Source organism: Myotis daubentonii, chromosome 18 (assembly GCF_963259705.1).
Source record: "Myotis daubentonii chromosome 18, mMyoDau2.1, whole genome shotgun sequence".
NCBI lineage: Eukaryota > Metazoa > Chordata > Mammalia > Chiroptera > Vespertilionidae > Myotis > Myotis daubentonii.
Window position 1 is genome coordinate 8089072 of NC_081857.1, and position 25637 is coordinate 8114708.

Here is a 25637-nt window from a genome sequence, read left to right on the forward strand (position 1 = left end):
AAGTGGGGTATCCCCTGCCCCACTGGGTGCTGCTGGGGTTGGCGCTCTCACAATAGCTCGAGAAAAAGAATTTCCTGAGACTCACACAGGAAGATGAGAGATTTTTATTTGTGTGGAATGATATCCCTGAGTTTCTCTTAGTCCAGTCATCGAGGAGGTGCAGCTGGGGTTTCAGTGCAGGGAGAAGCAAAGCCAGGGTCCACAGTTTCCATTCCAGTTGCATTTGGGTCCAGTACAGCATCAGACTAGTCGAAGCCCATCGGTCCATTGTGGGGTCCACATGACCCTGGGCCCGACATGACCCTGGGCCACAGGGGTGAATGCAAGAGAGCCCAGACGTACAAGTCCCAAGAGTCCAAGAGCGGCAAGCGGAACCAAGAGCGTAATAAGAGCACAAGAGCACGAAGTTCTTTGTTCAGGGAATGAAGTATCCCAATTTTCCTGTGACCGTGCCCCTCCAGGCCAACCATCTCCATCCTTAGGAATGATTGATAGCAAGCACCTTCACTATTCCCCCCAACTTTAATGAGCAGTGTCTATTTTCCCTGTGTTGGACCCCTGAGAGGTGTAAAGTTCTAGCTTCCTGGTGAAGCTGTCTAAATGACATGCCTATGATATTTGGCCTCCCCTTCTTTCCTGTTACTAATAATTAGGTTAATGACAATGGTATCAGCCCTAGATGTCATCGATGTGCTAAGTCACCAGCAATGCAAAGATGAAGAGGTGATGCCCGGCCGGTGTGGCTCAGTGGTTGAGCGTGGACCTATGAACCAGGAGGTCATGGTTTGATTCCTGGTCAGGGCACATGCCCAGGTTGCGGGCTCGATCCCCACTGTGAGGTGTGCAGGAGGCAGCCAAGCAATGATTCCCCACATTGATGTTTCTATCTCTCTCTCGCCCTCCCTTCCTCTCTGAAATCAATAAAAAAAATTTTTTAAGAAAGAGAGAGAGAGAGAGAGATGACCCTTCCTACAGGAGTCTGTGGCCCCGCACTCAGGGTTCTCCTATGAAAACAAACTCCCACTGCCCAGCTCAGATGCCTTCGTCCCCTAACCTCCTCGAACAGGACATCTGCCTGAAATCAAAGAGTAGAACGGAACTCTGCACCCCCACTAAACCTAGTTACTGCCAGAATCAGAGCATGAAACCAGCAACACAACGAAACACCGAAAGTACAACAAACCAAAGTTGAGCCAAGACGGTCTCTGTGGTGACAGACTGGTGGTCCTCTGACACCAGCTCCTCCAAGCCGCAGGGACGGCCTCCTTGGATGTAATTCTGCATCACCCTGGCAGATTGTGACACACGTTCTGTAATGACCACAGGAAAGGCTGTCCCACCCGGGACTCTCCACAGGAATCGCAGGAAGTGGGGAAATGAGAGTGTTGCTTGTTGAGTGTAGATGACCACCCACACTCAGCAAGGGTGTGAGCTGGAAGCCAGTTCTCCTGTGGAGGGCCCAGCAAGGTTCCTACAGAGGAAGAATAGCTGGGCTTGCTGATGAGACAGCTGCTATCTCTAATACTGCCAGAACCGCCCATCCTTATCTTCCTTGGACCCTCCCAGCTGAAGTCATCCTTGTCTTCCAGGAACGGAGTTCTCCCCCTCTGGTTCCTAAAGCAATGCTCACCACAGACTTGAGAGTCAGTTGTTTGATTGTAGATGAACTTGTCTCAAAGGGTGAACCTTGGCTATCTGTGTTCTTATCTAGTTGCAGCCTTCCTTTAGCTCCTATCATCTTGGGAATTTCTTTTCTTTTTTTTTAAGTATGTATATATTTTTGTTGATTTCAGAGAGAGGAAAGGAGAAGGGGAGAAAGAAACATCAATGATGAGAGAATCATCCATGGACTGTCTCCTGCACGCCCCCTACTGGGGATCGCTCCCAAACCTGGGCATGTGCCCTGACCAGGAATCAAACTCTGACCTCCTGGTTCATGGATTGACACTCAACCACAGATCCACATCAGCTGGGCAAGGAATTTCAGCCTTGATATCTCTGCCTAGCACTTCAGCCCCTAGTCCCTTAGTTGGCAGTCTTGTGGGCCAGTCTGCAGCTAAATTAGTTTCCCACGCTCTCTCTTCCAGGATCCAGCTTCCACCCCATCAGTAACCTTGGGTTATGTATGATAAGGACAGCTAAAGGTCATGAGGGCAGATGTTGCTTAGATAAATGTCTCTTGTCCACACTGCCTTCAGCCATCACCAGACTTGTTCTGCAGAGGGATGAGAGACACTTGGAAGAATTCCAAAGTCCAGCTGGCATCCCACCAACTCTAAGAAAGCTCAAACCAGACTTCCATTGGACTTGCCATCTGGACCTAAGTTTTAGACTTAATCACATACTTTGTTTCGTTGTGTATCTGTTTTATGTGTTTCCACAACCAGAGGCTTCTATAAGAAAGGGACTGTGTCATATGTTGAGATAAGAATGTCCAAACTTGTAGAAAAAATGTATAAGCATTTATTAGAGTTTAGTTGAACCAGAGAGGACACTCCTGGAAGCAAGATCTCAACAGACTGGTGGGAAATGTTTCCTAGAATGACAGTTTGTAGTCCTGTTTATGTATTTGAAATTAAGGAGGGAATGTAAGAAAGGTTTATGAATATGGAAGAAAGCAAGGCAGGGAACTCTCTATGATCAGATTATAGGATAGTTATAAGATTATGTTCTTTCTTAAGGGTGGTTACTCCTCTGAGGGGTCTGAAAAGGGGGCATTTCAAGGCTGTGTAAACCTAGGTGTACAAAAACAATGGACAGGGCTTGCTTAAGGCAAAGAGATACCTTTTACTAAAGAAGTTATAGGCCTGAGGCATGACTACCCACCATGACCTGCCCAGTAGGAATTTATGATCAGATCACTCTGTGAGGTTACTTTCAGTTAGATTTATTACAGAACACCTTTTTTTGTCCACACACACAGATCTATGTTATATAAAATTGCCTCACATTGCACCAGGCACAGAATTTCCCCACCTGCCACATAGGTAGCCAATTGACCCAATAGGTTTCCAATTGAGCCAGATTGATAACCACAGACTGATGAAGCCACTCAGGGCCCTCAAGAGTTTAGTCCCAGCCTCCACTCTATTTTTCTACCTCCATACCTTGGCTCATATCATTACCCTTACTGCTCCCTCCAATCCCCCTACCCAAAACAGTTTCAAGATTATTCTTCAAGATTTTCCAAATACTAGAACCTTCTAAAGTTCCTGTCAGAAGGAAGCACTCCTGGAATTTCTATAAGTGTATTTTCATACTTCATCTTTTCATATGTACTATCAGCACATAGTAGGCACTCAATAAAAATGTTTAAAAGAATAATTATAACACCTTCTATTTTGATTATTTATTCTATGAATATATCTTTTTCCTCCACTAAATTATAAGCGTTATTATCTCTGTATACATCATCTGGGCCCAGTGGATGTTGAAACAGTAGACATTCAAGAAATGTGTACTGACTTGAATAGTAGGTAGTCATTCATGAATACAATTCCCTGAAATGAGTGCACCTAAATGGTAGGTACCAGCTCAAAGGATTCCTATATTCCTATCTATATTACATTTCTATATTACTTAATACAAGTGACGAAAGAAACTCCACAATTTAACCTTGCATAATGAGCCATGTGATTAACTTATTGCAGGAACATCAAGGGTACCGTAGGATATGAAATGGAGTTGACTCAAATGCTGCCAAGACTCATTCAGCGCTCTCCTCTGCCTCACTCCACCTATAAGCTCTACTCTTCCCTATTGGCAGGCTTCTTCCATGTGGCAGGGAGTGTGACCCCTGATATTCTCAGAGCTTCACTCCACACAAGTGTCCACTGCTGGAGGGACACTCTTTGGTCTAAGTTTAAAAATTCCAGGAAAGGATGTAATTGGCTCAGTTTAGATCAGATAGGAGTGGGACCTCTAAAAAAAAAAAAATAAATAACAGTTCCCATATTAACAGTGAGGAGAAACCATCTTAAAGAAGCATTGGGTCTGGGGGTTGGGGGACACTTGCTGTTCTATACAGACAAACTATAGGTACCCATGATGGGAAGAGATGCAGTTTGCATTCAAGGGAGGTAGAGAGAAATGGCAAAGGTGGTTGGGGATCTCAAGTTGGAGCTCTCGGGAGGCCAGAGGAACATATGTGTTAAACACCTAAGGGAGAGACGAGGCTGACTGCATTTTCTTCCAGCGAGAGATGGGGGAGGGAAAAGGTCCATGCCGACGCCAACCTGCCCTGGAGAGCCCATGACACCAGCTAAGAAGAGCCAGGCTAGAGCTACAGAAGCAGAGAAACTGGGAAGTCAAGGGAGTGCTCTTAGTGTCCCTACTAAGCGGCTAGGGCAGCCAGCCTCGCACAGCAGCCTAACCAGGAACTCTTGATGGCGGAGACGGTGCCTCCCTCTTGCCACAGTGGGGGGAAGGGGCCCAACTCCACTTTCCCACATGCAGTGGTTATTTTTATGGGTAGATTTATTTTTATCCATTTAGACCTCGAGCTGCTGCTGGAAGAAGCAAGGCATCAAGGCTTCTGGGTTTTCACAAAGCACAGGCTTCGGTGGTGGGCTCAGCTGTCGCGATCCGGCTGCCGCTGCCCCTGGAGTCACTTGGACCCACCTCTCGCATCCTTCTCTCCTGTCTACATGGGGCTGAGGGTTGGAGTGAGGCGGGGAGTGACTCTTCTCTCATCCTGCAACCCCTCACCGGGGATGGGGAGCACTGGGCTCTTCAAGAAGGGAGGGCCTACCTGCTGGCTACCACCGAACTCATCCTCCTGGCCTGCCCTGAATCCCAGTCAGCCAGGGGTGGGCAGACATCAGAGACTCTTTGGGCAGTGCCTCCCCTGCAGAGCCTGCCTCCCTGAACCCAAGAAGTTTGAGGAGATGATCTTGCCTTTGAAATACGAACCAGGCATCATTTTTGGCTCCACATGCCAGGCAGCCAAAGCAGACTTCTCCTCTGATGGGACCACACATCTGGCCTAAATTGTGATCCGCCCCCCCCCCCCCGCCCCGCCCAAGACAAGTTTACTGAACCCTGAGGCAATGCCTCCCCTCACAGCCACTGTAGACAAGCTTAAAATAACTTTAGTATAGTGAAAGCACCACGTCAGAGGCTGTCTTTCTCATGATAAAGATGCATTTGACACTCATTGGGCGCCAAAATGTCAAACTGTTGCGATCCAGCCGGGAACCTGACAAGCCATTGAGTCTGAAGCCCTATCCAGTTGATTCCTTTCTATTCATTCTGTCTTTCCAACAATGGATCTGGGCTCCTGAAGCTGACATTTTGATAGGAATTTTCAAACTCCAACAAGGTACCATCTCTATTCCTGCCATTAGTTCTACCACTGAAATACCCTGGAGAGTAGGGTGGGAGGGACCAGGGAAGTTTGGAGATGGGCAGGGAGTGAATGAGAAAAAAGTCTCACCTTTGGTGTCCTCCTAGCGCAAGGAGGGTGAGACCTTCAATCTCTAGAAAGGATGCCTAAAAAACTACCCATAGGTGGCTTCCATAGAGGGTGGCCCTAAACTCCCCTCCCCCCCCCCCCCACCTCTGCAAGCTTCCATCAGCTGGGCCGGGCTGGGCTGGGGAGGAGAGGCACAAGGACAGACAGGGGGTTATTTTGGATTTGGTTCCCAAGATAGATGGCAGCAGGAAGTCTCTAGCACCACATTGGGAACTCCAAGTTCTGAGCCCAGCCCAACCAATCTGAAAAAAACGTTTCTTCAGGTGATTCACGGAGACCCACCACCCTACCCAACTTTCAGACCCACTTGAGCCCTTTCCGGTGGCTTGCCCATAAAAATAGCCTATCTTAGCTCATGCTGCGCACTTTCCTAAAATCTCTCAAAGGCTCATAAACCCCAAACAAGCAGCAGCTGGCCTTGGTGTGCCTGTGCCTCTTGCTAAGTGGCCCCAGGCCTGGCATTAGTGGCAGCTGACCTTGGTTTGCTGTTTGGCCTCTTTCAGTCACCTCCAAGCCCAGTACAAGTAGCGGCCATCTGAAAATCACTTTGTAGCTCACACTATGTGGCCCCAGGCAGGGCACAGGCGGTAGCTGACCTTGGCCTGCACCTCCTGGTTGGCCCCAAAGCCAGCACACCCTTCAGACCATGCTAGAGCACCATCCAACCACCTCCAGAGCAACACACTCAAGGGGTGAACTTGTCAGGCATCAGAAGTAAAGCAAGTCCTGTCCTGTGGGGTCAGCCCCGGCACAGCAGATCCTCTGCTGTGGTTGTGGTCAGTCATCACAGCCAACTGACCTTGGGGTTAAATCCCTCACATTGACATGACAACAGCACTCGAGCCTCAACTACAATAGGAGGGTGCACATAGCCCACACTGGGGAGGAGGGGACAACTGGAATGCCCAGCTTACGTGATCAGGGAGGCTGTGCAACTGGGCCCACGGGACCCAGAAGGCCACTCCACCAAGACCAGGAGACATAGCAGCTCTGCCTAATACATAGAAACAAACACAGGGAGGCTACCAAAATAAGGAGACAAAGAAACACGTCCCAAATGAAAGGACAGAACAACACTCCAGAAATAAATAAACAAACAAACAAAATGGAGACAAGCAATTTATCAGATACAGAATTCAAAACACTGGTTGTAAGAATGTCAATGAACTTAGGGGAAGAGTAGATGAACTTAGTGAGAACCTCAACAAAAAGATAGGAAACATAAAAATGAAGATAGAAAACATAAAAAAGAACCAGTCAGAAATGAAGAATACAATAACTGAAGTGAAGAATACATTACAGGCAATCAACAGTAGGTTGATAAAGTAGAAGATCACATCAGTGATTTGGAAGATAAGGAAGCAGAATACACCCATAAGAACAACAAAAAGAAAAAAAAATCCCAAAAAATGAGGACAGTTTAAGGAGCCTCTGGGACTACTTCAAGCAAACCAACATTTGCATCATGGGGGTGCTGGAAAGGAAGAAAGGAATTGAAAGCCTATTTAAAATAATAATAATGGAAAACTTTTCTATGCTGGTGAAGGAAATAGATATACAAGTCTAGGAAGTGCAGAGGGTCCCAAACAAGATGAACCTAAAGAGACCCACACCGAGACACATCATAATTAAAATGCCAAGGGTTAAAGACAAAGAGAATCTTAAAAGCAGCAAGAAAAAAGCAATTAGTAACCTACAAGGGGGCTCCCGTAAGACTTTCAGTTGATTTCTCAACCCAAACTTTATAGGCCAGAAGGGAATGACACAAAATATTCAAAGTGATGAAAAGCAAGTACCTACAACCTTTACAATCAAAGGACAGATAAAGAGCTTCCCAGACAAGAAAAAGCTAAGGGAGTTCATCACCACCAAACCAGTATTATATGAAATGTTAAAGTGTCTCCTTTAAGAAGGAAAACAAAGATTAAAAAATAGAAATAATAAAATGGCAATAAATACATGCATATCAATAATGATTTTATTTTTAAATATGTTTTAATTGATTTCAGAGAGGAAGGGAGAGAGAGAGAGAGAGAGAGAGAGAGAGAGAAACATCAATGATGAGAAAGAATCATTGAGCAACTGCCTCCTGCATGCCCCCTACTGGTGTTCGAGCCCACAACCTGGGCATGTGCCCTAACCAGGAATCAAACCGTGACCTCCTGGTTCATGGGTCTATACAACCAATGAGCCACAACAACCAGGCTATTAACAATTACTTTAAATGCAAATGGATTAAATGCTCCAATCAAGCCCATCTATCAACAATTACTTTATTTTTATTTATTTTTTATTTATTTTAAACATCAGGAGAGTTATACATATATATATATAGATTTCAGAGAGGAAGGGAGAGGGAGAAACATCAATGATGAGAGAAAATCATTGATTGGTTGCCTCCTGCAGGTCCCCCACCAAGGATTAAGCCTGCAACCCAGGCATGTTCCCTGAGTGGAATTGAACCCTGACCTTTTTGTTCATAGGTCAATGCTCAGCCATGCAAGGTCAGGCAACAATTACTTTAAATGCAAATGGTTAAAAGCTCCAATCAAGCCCAGCTATCAATAATTACTTTAAATGCCAATAGATTAAAAGCTCCAATCAAGCTCAGCCAACATGGCTCAGTGGTTGAGCATCGACCTATGAACAAGGAGGTCAGGGTTCGATTCCCAGTCAGGGCACATGCCTGGGTTGCAGGCTTAATCCCCAATCCCTGGTAGGGGCTGTGCAGTAGGCAGTCAATCAATGATTCTCTCTCATCATTGATGTTTTTATCTCTCTCCCTCTTCCTTCCTCTCTGAAATAAATAAAAACATATTTTAAAATAAAAGCTCATATGTAGATGAATGGATAACAAAACATGACCCTTACACACTTCAGACAGATAGACACACAGAGACTTAAAGAGATGGAAAAAATATTTCATGAACATGAAAATACAGCAAAACAAAAGCCGGGGTAGCAATAGTTATACAAAAATATTTCATCACTTAGAATATTCCGTGCCATTCCCTCTGGCCTGCAATAGTTATACCAGACTTCTTGTTACAAAGTGTATAACAAGAGACAAAAAGGACCCAGCAATTTCACTTCTGGACTTCTGTGTGTTTATCTGAAGAAACCCAAAACACTAAATAAAAAAGACATATACATCCATATGTTTAGTGCAGCATTATTTACAATAGCCAAGATATAGAAACAAACTAAGTGTCCATCAACAGATGAATAAATAAAGAAGTGGTGCATATATACAATGGAATATGACTCAGCCATAAGAGAGAATAAAATCTTGCCATCTGCAACACCATGGATGGTCCTAAAGGGTATTGTGCTGAGTAAAATAAGTCAGATACAGAAAGACAATGCCACATGATTTCACTTATATGTGAAATCTAAAAACCAAAACAAACAAGCAAACCAGAAACAGACTCATAGATACAGAGAACATTTGGCCAGTGACCCAGACAGAAAGAATTCTGGGGGAGGGGATGGTGAAAAAGGTGAAGGGATTAAGAAGCACAAATTGGCCTTGGCCAGTGTGGTTCAGTTGGTTGAGCATCGTCCTGTGCACCAAAAGGTCGCAGGTTTGATTCCAAGTCAGGGCACATAGCCAGGTTGCAGGTTCAATCCAGGTGGGGGTACATACTGGAGGCTACTGATCAATGTTTCTCTCTCACACTAAGGTTTCTCTCTCCCCCTTTCTCTCTCTCTAAAAATCAATAAAAGCAGTTCAAAAAATTTTTAAAGAAGTACAAATTGGTCATTACAGAATAGTCATGGTACAGCAGAAGGAATATAGTAAAGTACAGCATAGGGAATGTAGTCAGTAATATTGTAATAACTATGTAAGTTGTCAGATGAGTACTAGATCAGTTTGTACGTTACATAAATGTCTACTGGGTTGTATGACTGAAACTAAATAATAGTGCATGTCAACTGTAATTTAAAAATAAAAAATTTTTTTAACTGTTTAAGTCTAGTCAGATAAATATACCTTGCTTTAGGGAACAATATTGTCAAAAAATTATTTCACTTTTGTCTGTTTAACTTTCCCTAGCTCAGAAATAGGATGTCGATGAGTTGTTGAAAAATAGGAGGATAGGAAAGTTAAGAGAGAACAGAAAGGACCCAAATGTGAGGAAATTGGGAAGGGTGCTCATGGGCAGAGGAAAACCAGTGCCCAGGGTGTAATTCACAATTCTGTTTCTCAGTGTGCATGTGCTTCTTTGGCCTGGGGCAGGAAGGACAGATGGCAAAGGAGGACCCTCCCGGTGTGAAAAGTTGGGTGACAATGGGAGGATCAAAGAGGCCTCTTCTCAAAACCCTGAAGTTGTGGTGAGTCACTTTCTTCACAGCTCTTTGCAACTCTAACCTGCCTTCCATACAAGCATATGTAGATGAGGGAGTGTGTGTGTGCTGAGGTAGGTGTGGGAACAGCTCAGTCAATGAAGACGTGGTGTGTGAGTGAACCAGTTATGGTGCGTGTTTGTACTTGAAAGCCATAAGGTTCTGGGCGAAATCTATGGGTGGCACTGTTGTACAATGCTGGTAGGTGTGTGGCTGCGGGGGTGTGATTAACAGTTTATAGGCTGTGCACAAGTGTGCGCGATATCTGACTGTGTGCAGGTTAAAATGGAAATGTGTGCTGGCGTGTGATACAGCTGCAGAACAGTCCAGGAAGCCTTGGTCGGCCGTCTGACTTGGTCTTGCATCCTGGTTCATCCAGATGTGTAACCTCGGGCCCATCACTGACCCTCGGTTTTCTTACCTCTGAAACAAGGGTAATAATAAGGACCTGGTAAGAGTGTCACGTGTATTCGAAAGGACACCGTGCATGCAAAGCGTTTGGTGCCACAGGCCACACATAGTAGGTCTCAAAAATAGGCAGCTGTTATCATGCACTGTGGAGGTGCCTCTTGGGGGTACAGAGGCAAGAGGGAGCAGCATGCGACCCAGGACTGTGTGTGTGTGATCTGGTGAGGACTGTGTACGAGGCGTGTGCCTTCGCGTGTGCGCACCCCAAGCCATTCCTTTTCCTTCTCCGCTGAGCCCCCTATTCAGACGGGGGCAGCGGGTGAGAGGAGATGGTACAAGTTTCCGCAGACACCTCGGGTTTCTGGTTCCTGTGTCTAAGTGAGTAAGAGGTTGAGGGGCCCCGAGGAGCTGCAGGAAGCCAACCGCCTGCACAAGCTTCCTTTTTTCCCTCCACCCAGCAACGGCTGAGCCCTGCAACCCACCTCCACGCCCCACCTCCGCCCGCACCTACTTTCCTTTCAACAAGTGAGCGAGCCTGGGCGGACAGCACACGCCCAGGAGGAAGGATTCCTCCCCTTCCTTTTCCCCAGTCCCCCTTAAGACGGACCAGGAAGCAGCGCGGCTCCCGGCCGGGCCACCTTAACGGCGGAGCGCGGCTGGCCCCGCGCCAAGCCCCGCCCCCCTCGCCGCTCGCGCTCCGCCCCTTCTCCTCCCGCGCGGCTGGGGAGAGCGGGCGGGCGGGCGGACTGGAGTCGGTCCGAGTTGGCCGAAGCTGTTGCCATGACAAGCGTTTTCTTAAGAAAGCTCCGCCGTTGAGACCAGCCGAGCTGGGGCTCGAGGGGGAAGGCGCGAACTTCCTGGGGAACCATCCTTCCGAGGAGAGCAGGACCGGAGGCACCCGCCCAGCTCCCCCGCAGCATTTGCTTCCAGGAACCTGAGGTCCTTCCCGGCGGGAGGGCCGGCGGAGGAGACCGGCCCGCTCTCGGGCCGCTGCAAAAAAAAAGGCAGGAGAGCAAGCCGGCATCTCCAGCGTGGCTGCTCATTGGGGAGACCAGTGGTCACCCCGCCCTACCCTGTCCATGGAACCCCGGAGGGAGAGTGCTGCTTGCAGAAGCCTGGATCTTTGCTAGAAAGAAAGCGAGGTAAGGCTTGCAGAGAATGAATTGACTCGCGATGTGCAAACTTTGTTTCTTTCCTCTCGCTGGCTTCTAAAACTCCCTGAATTTCCTGTTCCTGGCATATTTCTTGCTACTGGGTTTGGGCTGTGTGTGTGTGTGTGTGTGTGTGTGTGTGTGTGTGTGTGTGTGTGTGTATGTACGCGCGCGCGCACAGATTTGTCAAATACTGTATTTCCTTCCTAGACTCAGTTCTGAGAAATCGTATAATCAAACAAGTGACTTATTTTTGTTTTCCTAGTGTTTGTCATTCCTGGGCCGTGGGGGTAGGGAAATGGAGGGATTGTCCTTTTCACACCCAAATGGAGCTTTTGGAAAAAACAGTTCATTGCCCCCATCTGCTCCTGCCCTCCCCCTCCCGCTCCCCCTGGGCTTGGGAATGAGCCGCTGAATGGAAAACTTGCAAAAATATTTTCCGCGTCTGTTCCCTTTCTCGAAAGCCCCAAAGAGAGATGGAAAAAAAAAAAAAAAGGAAAAAAGAACGGAGTAAGAAATCTGCAACGAGAAGGAGGGGCTGCGGTGGGGACTGGGAGATGGGAGCACTGGAGGGGGCGCGGGGAGGCAGCTGGGAGAAGTGGGGTGAGGAAGGGGTGCCCAAATGGAATTTCTTCGGCTTTGTGGAGAAACCTCAGCAGTTTCTCTCTGCCACTTGCAAAACATCCTCAGACTTTCACGTCTATAATTAGCTGTGGAAAAGCTGAGAGTTCCCTGCGCCCTGTTGTTTGACTGTGTGCGAAGAGTCAAGAACCAACTGTGTGAGTGTCTCCGAGGGCAACGCCCCGTGCAGCTCTGGTCCCAGAGGGAAGAAAGGGGAGGAGGTGGCGTTGGAAAGTTTGCAATTTCCAGGCTGGTGCAGGGGGGCTGGTCGTAGGCGTCCTGGGGAGGAGCGTCCCCGAGTGTCTTGGGGCTGAAGAGTGAGACATTTAGGCTGGATTGTCCCTCCCGCCCTCCCGTCGCACACGCTCACTCACATTCCTGGCTGGCTCTTGGGGTGGAGGAGGCTGACTGGCATCCTCCCCGGAGTGAGTGCAGCCTCACACTCCTCCATCTCTTTGAAGGACCCAGCGCGCTCCTCCTCGGCTGGGTGTGGAGGGCACGGGAGGGGCCGGCCACATCCTGGGAGCGAGTGGGCACTCTGCTGGCCGGAGGCAGCTCCCTCCTGGGCATTCCTGCTGGACTCACAATCACTCGCAGACGCGACGTCGGCGCCGGTTGGCCTGGTTGGGGGGGATGTCAGATGAAGAAATTCACTGGCCCGCAACTGACGCCGCTGGGGGAGGGGAAGCGAAATCCATTCTGCTGCGCCACCTCCGTCTCTGGGTGGAGATCCTCTGCTGTTTTCTTATTTTTTATTTTACCCACCGCTCTTAGGGTCCTCCCTTCCCTCCTTGAGCCCCTCCCAAAGCTGCCCCTTCTGGTCTTCCAACGTGGAGGTGCCCCTCCAGCCCCCCCTGAGCTCCCAGCCCTCTTTGCCTGGAAGGAGGGAAGAGATGAGGGTCTTCGTTGGCCGCCGGGACTGGCCCTGGGGAGGGGCGGTGGAGAGGGGCCTCGGGTCAGGAGGGACTGGGTGGGGAAGGTATGGGGGGAGGAGGCAGGAAGAGGCGGTGGCTCTGAGGGCTAATGAGCCAGGCTCCCTCCTTGGCTGGACGTGAAGCCCCCACATGTGTGGGGGTCAGGCAGGGGGAGAGGGAGCAGCTGCCCTCCGCCCCAGCTAGTTTGGTTGGAGGAGTGTTAGTTAAATCGAGCTTAGAAACTGGAGAGAAGGGGCTGAGAGGAGAGCTTAACTGGGGCCCGGGAAACAATAGGAACCAGTTTTTATTTTGAGGTGCTGGATGGTTGACCTGACTGCCCCCCAAAGCTGAACAGCTCTTCCCTCCCTCCCTGTATTCTGATCCAGACGGGAATGAGGGCTTCCCGTTGGGCAGGGGATCCAAGATAGAATCCAGCCCTTGTTCTGCAGGAAGAGGGTGGGGGTCCATGTCTTCGCTCCTGCACGGGAGCCCTATCTCCCTGCCACCATCTTGCCAGGGTACACCCCCTAAATCATGACGCTCCCCACCCCCACGCCCTTCCCTCTTGGCGCATAATCCCACCATTCCCGCAGCGCACCTTCCTATTTTCAGTTCTCTGACTAGGGGTGGGTTCTGGTAGGTTCTAGGGGGAGGGGTCTCTATTTAGCGTGCTCTGAGGACCCTGCTCCCGCGGCCTTGAGCAGTGGGTCCGGGGCTGCAGGGCTGGATCCTGTTCCACCCGAACCTGCTGCCCCTCCCTGGCGGCTCTGCGCCCGGTGCCCGCCTGCACCGCTGCCGGCTGCCCGCGCGCCTCGGCTCCACCCCGGGCTCTGCCTGGACCGAGTTCTCGGTGCAGAAGGTGCTCCAAGCCGCCGAGGAGGGAGCCTCAGTTCTTTCCCTTGACAGTGTCCACCTCCGTGTCCCAGGCTAAGTTCAAGGTCAAGTCCAAGGAGCACAGTCCCTTAGCCTCTGGGACTCCCCGCACCTAGCACAGTGCCTAAGCGTAAAACAGCGCTTGGTCAATGTTTGTTGGAAGAAGCAAGTAGCATTTGGGGGGAGCCTGGGAATCTACCTCACCCAGGCAGATGCTCCCACAGTAACAGTGGGAGGAAGTGGCTGAGTCGGATTAGTCAGATTTCTATGGTCTTTGGTGTCACAAGAAAGTCAACATGGGAGGGCCAATATAGAGCAGTTAAGAGTTTCCCCTTGGTGTGCGTGCTGGGAGAAGTGTGGTGGTGTGGTGGGAGGTGAAGTTCCTAAGCACAGGTATTGGGGAGCCTTAGTGTTCCCCACTCTCACACCCTGGAGGGTCTGGAGAGGAAAGGGCCTCGGCTGACCCAGCACTGAGCCAGCTGCCACCTGTCAGCAATTCAAGCATTCCACCGCAAACTGCCTCCTACTCAAGAATTTAGCTTCTCTCAGTAACCTCCAGGGGCCCTTTTCTCATTTATTCTATGCTGCTGGCCGTGACCAGACCAGCACCCAGAGACATGGATAAGCCTGTCCATCGAGGGCAGCGGTTCTCAACCTGTGGGTCGTGACCCCTTTGGGGGTCGAATGACCCTTTCACAGGGGTCACCTAAGACCATCGGAAAACACATATATAATTACATATTGTTTTTGTGATTAATCACTATGCTTTAATTATGTTCAATTTGTAACAATGAAAATACATCCTGCATATCAGATATTTACATTACGATTCATAACAGTAGCAACATTACAGTGATGAAGTAGCAACGACAATAATTTTATGGTTGGGGGTCACCACAACATGAAGAACTGTATGAAAGGGTCGTGGCATTAGGAAGGTTAAGAACCACTGATCTAGGGCATTCCAGATCCGCCACGCTTTGCAGGGAGGAAAGGAAAGTGCTCATTCTTGGTCCCCAGGCCTGTTTGGCTTAGGGTGACCCAGGTGTTTGATTTGACCTTGAAGAGGAATGCCCTACCCTGGGCTTCACTGGCTTTGCTGGGGGAATTCTTCCTACCCTCTGACCTCTTCCCCTGAGCCTACCCCTTAGACAGGGCTCCCTTCAGTTCCCTGCTCCTCAGCTATGCATCGATTCCTGTCCTCCCCAGTTGCTATTTGGTGGTAGGGGTGAGAAGGAGAGAGGGATGAGAAAAGCAAGGCTCTGGGTCACAAGGAAGCAGAACTCCCGGCCCCCCTCAAACTGGGAGAGCATCCTTTCCCCCACTCATTTCCCCTTTCTGTAGAGTGGTCATAGCAATAAGGCAGGTGCCTGGGCTGGAGTCCAAGGGGCTGGTGTGGAATGTTTTATGCTCAGCTTCCTCTCCCGGCATCTCTCTGTCTCCTTTTCCCTTTGTATGAGCCATTCTTGTTCCACTGACTTACCTCCTCTGCACGTGTTAAAACAGAAATGACAGGGACTTTAGACATCTGCCTCCACCCTGCCCCAGTCCCCTGGGATTGATCGGCCCACGTGAAGGTGGATTGAGGAGGGAAACCAGGCAGGATCTAGTTAGAACCAGAGCCCAGGCAGGGGAGGAGCTGTCGAAGGCAGTTTGTGTTGGGGGATAGTGGAGAGGCCAAAGGCAAGAAAAGAGAGGTGAGAACATAGGTGTCATGGGACGAGGGTCCCCTGCTCTCCTTTGCCTCTCCTCACTATCGTTCCTGTCTGGCTAAAGCCTTCAGCCTCATCACTTCTTTCTGCTCTGGTTTTCCAAATGGAGTACAGAAATTCAGAAGGATGAACTGGGATGGAATCAAGAGACCTTTGCTCTTGCCAGATCTCCAGGGCAGAGGGAGCTTGGGGTAGTGTGTTATTGGTCGGAAGGTTCAAGACTCTCAGGTTGGCTCAGAGAACCTCCCAGCTCAGAACACCTGCTAGATTTTAAATCAATGCCAGGCGTACAAACCAGCACCGCTCCTATGGAGGGGAAGTGAGCAATATCTAACAAAGCAACATAAGCATTTACCCAGCAGTCCAACTTCTAGGAATTTATCCAGAAAAATGCACATTCACAATTACAAAATGCATATGCACAAGGTGGTTCTCTGAGCCATGTTTGTAATAGGTTAGGAAATCATTGGAAACTACCCAAGGCCCATCTTTAATAGACTGGTTGAATGAACAATAGTACATAAATAGTGGAGTACTATGAAGCCAAAAACAAGGAATAGGAAGGAGCCCTATGAACGTATATCATTTTTAGGATGAGTTATTAAATGAAAAAAAGCAAGATGCAAAAGAATGCATGTAGTATAACACCTTTGGGTTGAGAAAACGGCAGATTTTTTTTTTTTGGACATACATGAGCACACATACACACACACACACACACAGGAAAGACAAACTAGAAATTAATTAAAATGGTTACCTATATGGGGTGGGTGGGAACAAAGTAAAGGAGATAGGAATGGAAGTAAAAGTTTACTGATTATACCTTTTTAGGCAGTTTTTATTTTTAAAATGTATATATATTTATCGACTTCAGAGAGGAACGGAGAGGGGGAGAGAGAGAGAGAAACATCAATGATGAGAGAGAATCATTGATCAGCTGCCTTGAAACCTGGCATATACCCTGACTGGGAATCAAACCATGACCTCCTGGTTCATAGGTCGACACTCAACCACTGAGTCACACCGGCCGGGCCAGGCAATTTTGATTTTTGAACCAGGTAAATAGTTTACATATTCACAAATTAAATTAGATCCAAAGAAAGAAAAAAACAAACCCTAAAGCTGACCACACAAGTTAACTGTATATCAACTTGATTACTCTATAAGAAAAGAAGTAATTCAAGTAATTGTTTAGTTTAATTCTTTAGTCCTGACTCTGTATTCTTAATGGAATATATAGTCTAAGGATAGAAAGAACTGGAAAAAAAAAATCTTAAACTTTACTCTGCAGGTCTGTTATTGGTCATGTCATTGATGTCATAAATTGGAAACTTTTTTGTTTATTGTAGAAATAGATCAAGTGAGGAACTATTGATATTACTGAAAAGTAGGGTTTCACTATGGAAGAAGAGAGACAAAAACATGGACTGGGGAAAGGTGAGGAAGAACCCTGTGTATCTCTATGTGCCTCCTAGGTCTGTCCACTGGGAGATTGCAGAAGCAAGGCTGCACCGTAGCACTGAACACACCTCATGCCCAGGCTTTCATGCCTAAGCACCACTCCCCAGGGACAGAAAGTAGTGCTCCTGGGAGAAATGGCTGACTTCAGGTCTGGGACTGGCAAACTACAAGTGAGTCATGTTATGCAGAAAGCTAGAGCATGCTCGTGACAAAGGGACATGGGAGTTGGCTTCAAGGGACTCCCACTGCGCAAATTTGGGACACATTGAGCATCAAAAAGAATAACATTAATAGATTGCAAGACACAGCATAAAAAATTCCATGTGTCTATTCTGACAGTTAAAATGGAGCAGGGAGGGAAAACTCTTAACAAATAAATGCCAGCTAATGAAATGTAGAAGTAATGACAGAATTTGAAATGGACCAGTTTGCAACCCCCAATATAATGGCTGACTCAGGCTGGGCTTACTAATGGATGCTAACCCCATTGAGAACAAGGTTGGTCTCAGTGTATCACCTCGTGGATTACTTCTTACAAAAGGAGAAACCCGTCTGTACGGAGAGTCAGCGCTATCCACCCTAACCAAGTAACCAGTGCTAGAGGGATTACCTGGCATTAATTCCTCTTGATATGCTAGAACAGTGGTTCTCAACCTTGGCTGCACATTAGAATCACCTGGGAATCTTTTTTAAATCCTGACTTCTGGGCCTCATCCTCCGGAAATTGTGTTTCTTTGTGATGGGGTGGGGCCACAACATTAGTAACAAAGAAACAGAATTTCCGGAGGGTGAGGCCCAGAAATCAGGATTTTAAAAAGATTCCCAGGTGATTCTAATGTGCAGCCAAGGTTGAGAACCACTGATCTAAGTGAAGGGTTTGAGTTGTTTATTGTACTTTGTTTCCGATGCTTCAGGTTTGAAATTTTCCTAACACTAAGTTGGGGAGAGAAGTCAATGTCAAGAAGGACTCCTACAGCCCTAGACTCCACTCACTCATCCCCCAAACTCCCGGCCAAGTAAGCTCCCTGGTCCCCACTGGCACACACACAAGGGAGTCCTGACAATGTGATTTCCCTCTGGGAGTCTTCCCTCTCACCCTCATTGCTGCCAACACCAGGCTTTTCCTTCCAGATGGGAAGCAGCTGGGCACAGTGGGTGGGCCAGCTGGGCCCCCCGGGCAGCAGGTGGGAGCAGGCATCCCCCCCCCCCCCACTCCACCTCCTCCTATCCCATGGGCCAGCTGAGGAAGCCTACACACAGAGGGCTTCCAGAAGCACTCACCTTACCTTTTGAGGAGGGGTCTCCCAAGGAATCCATCAGAGACATCCTCTCTGAATTCTATAATGGAGTGATTTGGAGAGAACCCAGCTGTGCCAGCCCTGATATTTCAAGCCTGGGTTAAGCAAGACCTAAAGCTGCCTAAAGACTTGGCACTGTCTGTGACCCAAATCACCATGCTGCCCCCACCCCCTCAGCCCAGCTCTGGAGAGAGATCAGGTTTCCAGGACTGCTCATCTCTCTCTCTTTCTCCTCTCCCTGGAAACCCTGGGGCCAGGCCTAGCGTGACTCAGGCTCTTTTCATGTAGGAGAGGGCTATTATTGATCCGTTAGTCAATTCCCCTTCTGTCTTGCTAGGGAGCCTGAAAAAGTGGGAGCCAGGAAGTTGGAGGGGGGCAGACAGGGAGGAGTTTGTTCTCCGGTGCTGCCAGGGCTGCCAGAAGAGCACGGGACTGGGAGTCCGGAAACTGGTGATCTGGGCTGCGGTGGGACCCAGACCCGGGCAGCTGATGAAGAGGAGCTTGGATACACAGGCATTTCTGATTTAAGACTCTCCTTTTCTACAAAGAGGCAGTGCTCTCAGTGCCTACAGCACACCCTTTTGTCATAGACCAGTGATGGCGAACCTATCACATGCGTGTCAGAGGTGACACGTGAACTCACTTTTTTGGTTGATTTTTCTTTGTTAAATGGCATTTAAATATATAAAATAAATATCAAAAATATAAGTCTTTGTTTTACTATGGTTGCAAATATCAAAAAATTTCTAGATGTGACATAGCACCAGAGTTAAGTTAGGGTTTTTCAAAATGCTGACACGCCGAGCTCGAAAGGTTCGCCATCACTGTCATAGACTGTAGCACAACCTAACAGCCTGTAGTTAAGTTCCATCTTTCTACTGGGGGTGACCAACGGAGACCTGAGAGGTTCTGCCTTGTGGGTAGCCACCCTTGAGGTCTAAGGGTAGGACGTGTATTAATACTCCCCATCTCACCTGCCTGGTCGTTCAACTGAGAAGTGCCTACTCGGTAGCTTCTGAGGCCACAACTTGACGATGTCCTAAGCCAGAAACAGAAAGATTGGCTGGAGATACAGAGATCAGCCTTCAGCGTGTTCACTATCTCCTAGGGCTCATGATCCCCAAATAGTCAGTAGGTCCAGCCAGATGAAATTGCCAACATGCAACCACTTTTGACCCACAAAAGACAACTGAATATGGTTCGATCTGATATTAGTATGATTAGACACTGGGAACCAGGGACCAGTCAATGCTAGGGGATGCTGAGAGAAGGTTTTCATCTGAACTGTGGGTTGGGTTTGAAAAAAAAATTTGGGTAAAGTTTCCAGCTGCTAGGCCAGTCTGCCTTCCCTCTCTTGGCCCTGGACATAGACACATTGGCTGAGCCCTTGTCCAGACTCTGGTTGAGAGCCCAGCCTTAGCCTTTCTGGTAACTGGCCAGAACTGCTGCGCATGGATAGAGAGGAGAGTGCTGTCCATTTGTAGTCCACTATTCGTGTGCCCTGAATGCCCTGCTTCATATCTTAGGATCTGAGGAAGGAGGAACCTAAGAAAGGAGGCAGTAGGAAAATACTCATCCTATTCTTCCCCCTGTCTAGTGGCAGATAGAGCAGGGACACACCCTTAAGGCCTCATCTGGCACAGCGTCACGTGATGCTGGGAGCCAAGGGGTGTTGTGGGAATGGGGAGACCAGAATTTGGCAGGGCTCACCTGGAAGTCATCCTTGGAGGAGGTGCTTGCCAAACAGGATGTGAATGAGGAGAGGGGACAGATTTGATGGAGAAGAGGATGGGGGAGGGGAGGGAGTTGGGAGCAAAGGCGGTGCTGCTGCATCTGGTCGAGGACACTCAGCATCATGGAGAGTCAGATGCTCTGGCAGGTGCGGGAGGCAGTCTTCCTCCCACCCACACCCCCCACTGGGCCACCTCGTCTTGGAGCCAGCACTGGTGTCCAGGGCAGGATGGCGCCTGGCCTCAGCAGCCTGCTTTCTGAAAGTCTGCTCGTGGTGCTCACGGACCCTTAGGGTGATATCTGGAGGTGGCCTCCCCGCCGTGTACACCACAGCCTCTGTAGGGGAAGCATCAGAGGACATCTGTTAGGATGCTGGAACAGGTGCAGCTGCATGCAGACTTCCAGGGGCTTTCTGACCTTGGTACAGAGGACGTCCGTCTGTCACCAGGCTTTGGACCGGGTGCAGGGGTTGGGGAGGGAGGGTGTTTAGAGCATTTGAGATGGATAGAGTTGAAGAAATGGTCCAGTTTCCCTCTTTTGTAAGTGAGAAAACTGAAACCTAGAGAGCTGCCCAAGGACACCAGACTAGTTTGAGCCTGAGCCAGAGCTGGAGGGGGCCTGTGAGTGGGCCCCCGGCCCCATCAGTGTCTCACTTTGTGACCTAGATAAACAACAAACCTCCTCGGCCCCCAATTTCGCTACCCGTGTCAGAGGGAGAACCATTCCAGCCCCTGCAAGGATGCTGTGTGGCGTGAGGTCATGTGCTAGGAGCACTTGGGAAGAAAGATGCTAGAAACCCTAAGTTCTGTGCCGGGATGGTTGCTGCTATTATTAACAATTAAGGTCATTAGCGTGCGAGAAGATGCAGAGGTGAAACACTCTAGGCACCACCTCCATCATGGTGTGGCTCCCAATGGAGCTGCGTTTCTTCTCCTGGCCCTTCTGCAGCCCTGCTCAGGCTGGGAGCCCTGAGCCAGAGAAGCCACGTGGTGAGAGGGTGCAGAAGTCCTGGGGAGGCCGGGCAGAGCCTACCTCCTGCCTGGGCACCCTTGCCCCTACCCTTTCTCAGCGTAGCTTCTCTGAAAGGTCAGAGGAAGTATGGAGGGAAGCACTCTGACCAGTTTCTTCCTTGGCAGCTGACTCAGCCCGGGTGGCTGTGGAGCCCTGATTTGGGGTCTCTGAGTCAGCAGAGCGAGGTTGCTATCATGTGACCACGCAGGCTGATTCTATTGCCAGAGCCAACCTGTCATTCATTCGCTTGCTCATTTGTTTATTCAACAAACATTGTCATGGATTCAAACTGCAGGTCAGGCACTGTGCTAGGCGTTGGGGAGAAGTGGTGTCCAGGAGGCAGGGAGTGGCTGCTTTCAGCCACAGGATGAGTGTCCTGAGCCTGGGGTGTGCAGCAGGCCCTGATGGGAACAGTGTTCTAAGGAACGTGCACTTGTGTCCCTAGAGAACACTTGAACCCCGACTTCAAAAAGAGAAGGCCTTGACTCCATACACAGTTGAACTGGAGGGGCCTTGGAGACCACTGCAGGAGAGCCCCCAGGTACCAAGAGATTGCAGCCTGTGGCGAAGGACTTGCCCTTGCCCTTTGCCAGAGCCAGGCTTCTCCCGGGCCAGGGCTTGGCGCTGGTGCTGAAGCTGGGTGCTCAGCTAGCCTGGTATGTCTTTCCCTGGGGTGGGACCCCAGTGTTACCTGATTCTGACATCCCCCCCTTCCCCACTTATATTTTGGGGCCTCTGAGTCTGCTGGGACGCCCAGAAGGGATCTGAATGGAACCTTGGAATGAAACCCTCAGTTTCTCTTTTAATCCTTACTGCTTATTTTGGCCCCTTGCCCTACTTTCCAGAGGTAGTGTAGTATTACAGGATAAAAGAGTGGACTTAGATTTGGTTGGTACATATTATACACATTTTTATTGAGCCTCAGTTTCCCCATCTATAAAATGTGTAATATCACCTTCTATTATGCACCCTATAGAGTGGCCTGATAGACAATGAGACCTGGGAGGCGAGAGCACTGCACAAATGCTGACGTGCTAGGTCTGTGTGCTGCCCTCTCATTTCCGGCCCTTCTCTTCACTGCCCAGCCCCAGCACCTCACTCTCCACTCCAGAGCCTGCTCTTACCGTATCTTATCTCCTCACCTAGATCAAGACCTACAACAATACTTGTTGCATCTTAAATAATAATAAGCACTTAAATAATAATAACCACAGTGCAAACGATAGTCTGAGCTAACTAACGTTCATTCATTATGTGCTAGGTATTAGATTTGGATTCCTCATTTAATATTCTCAGCAAATAATGAAGTCAATGCTAGTGTCGTCTTCATTTTACGGGTTAGTGAAGATGTTCATAAAGCATAAGGCTGAGGTCCTAGCCTGCTGCAGCCCGTATATGGATTTCCTCTTTCCATTGCTAAGTGACTGACTGCTTGATAAGAAAAGGGAGAGATTCAAGAGCATTTATTGAGTGTCGACGAAATGCCAGCTGCTTTCAAGTTATGTCACAACAACCACCTTCTGAGACGGGTACAGGATTTGTCTTGGAGATTATCTGGTTGTAAGAACAGAAACCCACTCAAAGAAGTGAACGTAAAAGGGGCTTGACTGGGAGGTCACAGAGAAACATCACAGACGTGGTGTGGGAAGCACAGAAAGACTCGCCCCTTAGCCACTCCCTTATCCATGTGAGCACCCGGTGTGGTTAACCAAGCAGCAGGTTCAGTGGCCAAGTTTACAGGACCTTCCCACTTACCTCTACAGGGTAAGTTAACTCAGCCTGTCAGTCCAAATGCCAGGAGATGCTGGTTCCAGCCAGGTCCAATGTGCACCCTTGCTGTCTATAGCCTGCTTTGGGGGGGGAGTAGGCCTATCCCTTCATCGGGGCCTATGGTGGGAGCAGGTGTTTCTGGGGGGAAATTCCTTGACCTTAGGTGGATTCAAATCCAAGTATGCTCTTCACCTCACCTGACTCTCTCTAAGATATCATGGAGATGATTCCCTGGTTGCAGAAATAAGAGGCCATGTGAGTTGTCCTGGAATATGTGGGTTTAGGTGTGCCTGGAAAATAGGTTACCATTTTGAACCCTGCTCTATGCCAGGCGTTTCATATACATTATCTGTAATCATTATAACATCCCTACAATATGCTATTGTCTCTGTTTTACAGATGAGAAAGCTAACATTCAGGGAGTGAAGTAGCTTGCCCAGAGGTCATCTGGCTGGTTAGGGTTGGTTATTTGGCCCAGGCCTTCTCTAACACTAAGATCCATGCTCTTTCTTTTAAAAAAGGAAGGAAGGAAGGAAGGAAGGAAGGAAGGAAGGAAGGAAGGAAGGAAGGAAGGAAGGAAGGAAGGAAAGAAGAAAGGAAGGGAGGGAGGAAGGAACTATTTCACTTTGGTACTGTTGGAACGTACGTTCCATGGGGGCAAGGATCTTATTCTTTCTGTTCACTGATGTGCCCCAGGCACCTGTAACAGTACCTGACTCATCGTAAATGTTCAATAAGAACATTTCTGAGTGGACTTTGCTTTGGTATCATCTGCATGCCTGGGCTTCCCATGGTCAGAGAAGAAAAAGGAAGAGTCTAGGCCATGGAAAAGGGGCCACTGAAATATGTAGGGGTGTGCCTCTGGGTGTGCCCTCTGATCCTACTCAACTCCCACAGTCAAATCTGATGGGGGCATTAGGCACAGTCCCTCAATGTGGAGGAGTCCAGGAAAGCATAGCCCTAGAGCCCTATACATCAGACACTCAACCCAGTGAGGGGAGCAGGAGAAAGGAGAGACCCCTAACACTGGATCACCCACTTACTGAGCCGAGGAATCGGGATGCCCAGGCCCTCTATCACTGGAAGAAACCCCCGATTTCCACTGGGCTTTCAGCCCCGGGGGTGAGAGTTCACCAAATCCTGACTCTCTCCCGGGGCCTTTCTCCACAGCAATTCCCTGTGTCCTCAGCCACCAGTCAGCCTTCCCAATGCCAGCCGCATGGTTTTCTACCACAGCACAGATTTGGGAGAGTCAGTGGAACTGGGTTCCAGTCTGCCTGGCCAGCTGTATGACCCTGGACAAATTATTTAACCTCGAAGACTCCATTTTCTCTGGAAAATGAGGATAATACATGAATATCAAGGGTGATACATGTTCCAGGGGCCTGGCCCATAGTAAGTGTTCGTTGAATTTTTAATTTTCCTCTTCCATCCTTCCATTTCTCTTTTCCTTCTCCATGGATGTTGGCACAAACCTGCCCATCTACTCTCTGCTAACCTTTGGCTTGACACCTTTGTCAGAGGGTTATAGTCTCTTACCCGCCAGGAACAGAAAGGACCAGTAGCCCCAGCCCCGGCGACTCCATCATTTCCACATGACAGGCTGTCCTCAGTGCCAGCTCTGGGGTTGTGCTTGATGCTTGCGCAACAAGAGTCCCAGCAAGATAAGGCAGAGTGGCAGGTGCGGAGCTGCACCCACCTGGCCTTGTTTGTTCCTGCCCTGCATTCCTCCCCCAGGAGCAGATGCTGTCAGAGCCACTGCTGGGAAGGGAAGTTTCTCGTTGATGGAGAAAACCAGGCTGAGCTCCACTTGCTCATGGAAACTGGGGCCGAAGGATGTGATCACCATTTGGTCCCTGAGAGAAGCCACCAGCTGTCATCCGAATGGAGCAGGCCACTGGGTACACAGCCAGGGGAGTCCCAGCCTGGGACTTCCTCTCTCCCCAGCGCACACCCACACAGAACTTTTAGGGACAGCTTGGCCAAGGCAATGCACGAACCAGAACTTGCCTTCCCTGCAAGGGGCTTGGCATTGAGTGGCTGGGTTGGGTCCCTGTTCTTGCTCCTGCTTCCGATCCATCATCACCTAAGTGCTCCAGGCTCTCTTGGGGTGGGGGAAGTTCTCCAGCCCCCTTGCAGTTTCTCAGGGATGGGAGATGCTTTCAGAAGAAGTGAGGGCATGGCGATGAGCTGAGAGCGCATGCGAGCAGGCCTGAGGCAGCAGGGTTGATGAGATGTGTCAACTGGTGAGTTCTGGCTGTGGCATCAGCCCAGCCCACTCACAGCCTATGACAGGGGTGGGCAAACTTTTTGACTCGAGGGCCAGAATGGGTTCTTAAACTGGACCGGAGGGCCGGAACAAAAGCATGGATGGAGTGTTTGTGTGAACTAATATAAATTCAAAGTAAACATCATTACATAAAAGGGTACCGTCTTTTTTTTTTTAGTTTTATTCATTTCAAACGGGCCGGATCCGGCCCGCGGGCCGTAGTTTGCCCACGGCTGGCCTATGAGCTCCTTGAAAGGAGAAGTGGTGCCTTTGTCATCTCTGCATACCCAGTGTTTAGCACAGTCCTTGGCTCATAGAGTCATCATCCATAAACGATGGATGGGTGGGTGGATGGATGGATGGATGGATGGATGGATGGATGGATGGATGACAATAAGCAGATACAAATTTTTCTTGAACTAGAGTGCAGAGCACAGCAAAGGTTGCCTTTTTCTTTCCCAGGGTCACCATCCCTGTTGAACACTCCATCACCTCATGCCTCAGTAAGTGCAAAGGCATCCTAGTGACAGGCAGGTGGCCTGGAGGAATGAGTTCTGGCTTGGCAGGTGAGGGGCCTGGGATTTGAACCATTTATCAC

General features: G+C 49.0%; 1 protein-coding gene across 5 annotated transcripts in view; it reads left to right on the forward strand.

Annotated features, from left to right (window-relative positions):
* Positions 1–10940: 10940 nt before the first annotated feature.
* ATP2B4 (ATPase plasma membrane Ca2+ transporting 4) overlaps positions 10941–25637 on the forward strand; it is a 96367-nt gene continuing 81670 nt past the window's right edge. For 3 of the 5 annotated variants that reach the window (XM_059675711.1, XM_059675707.1, XM_059675708.1), the window contains exon 1: positions 10942–11370. The gene's annotated coding sequence lies outside the window, so the exon portion shown is untranslated. Of the gene's footprint in view, positions 11371–25637 lie in introns of all 5 variants that reach the window. The other 2 variants (XM_059675709.1, XM_059675705.1) reach the window with 2 other exon arrangements.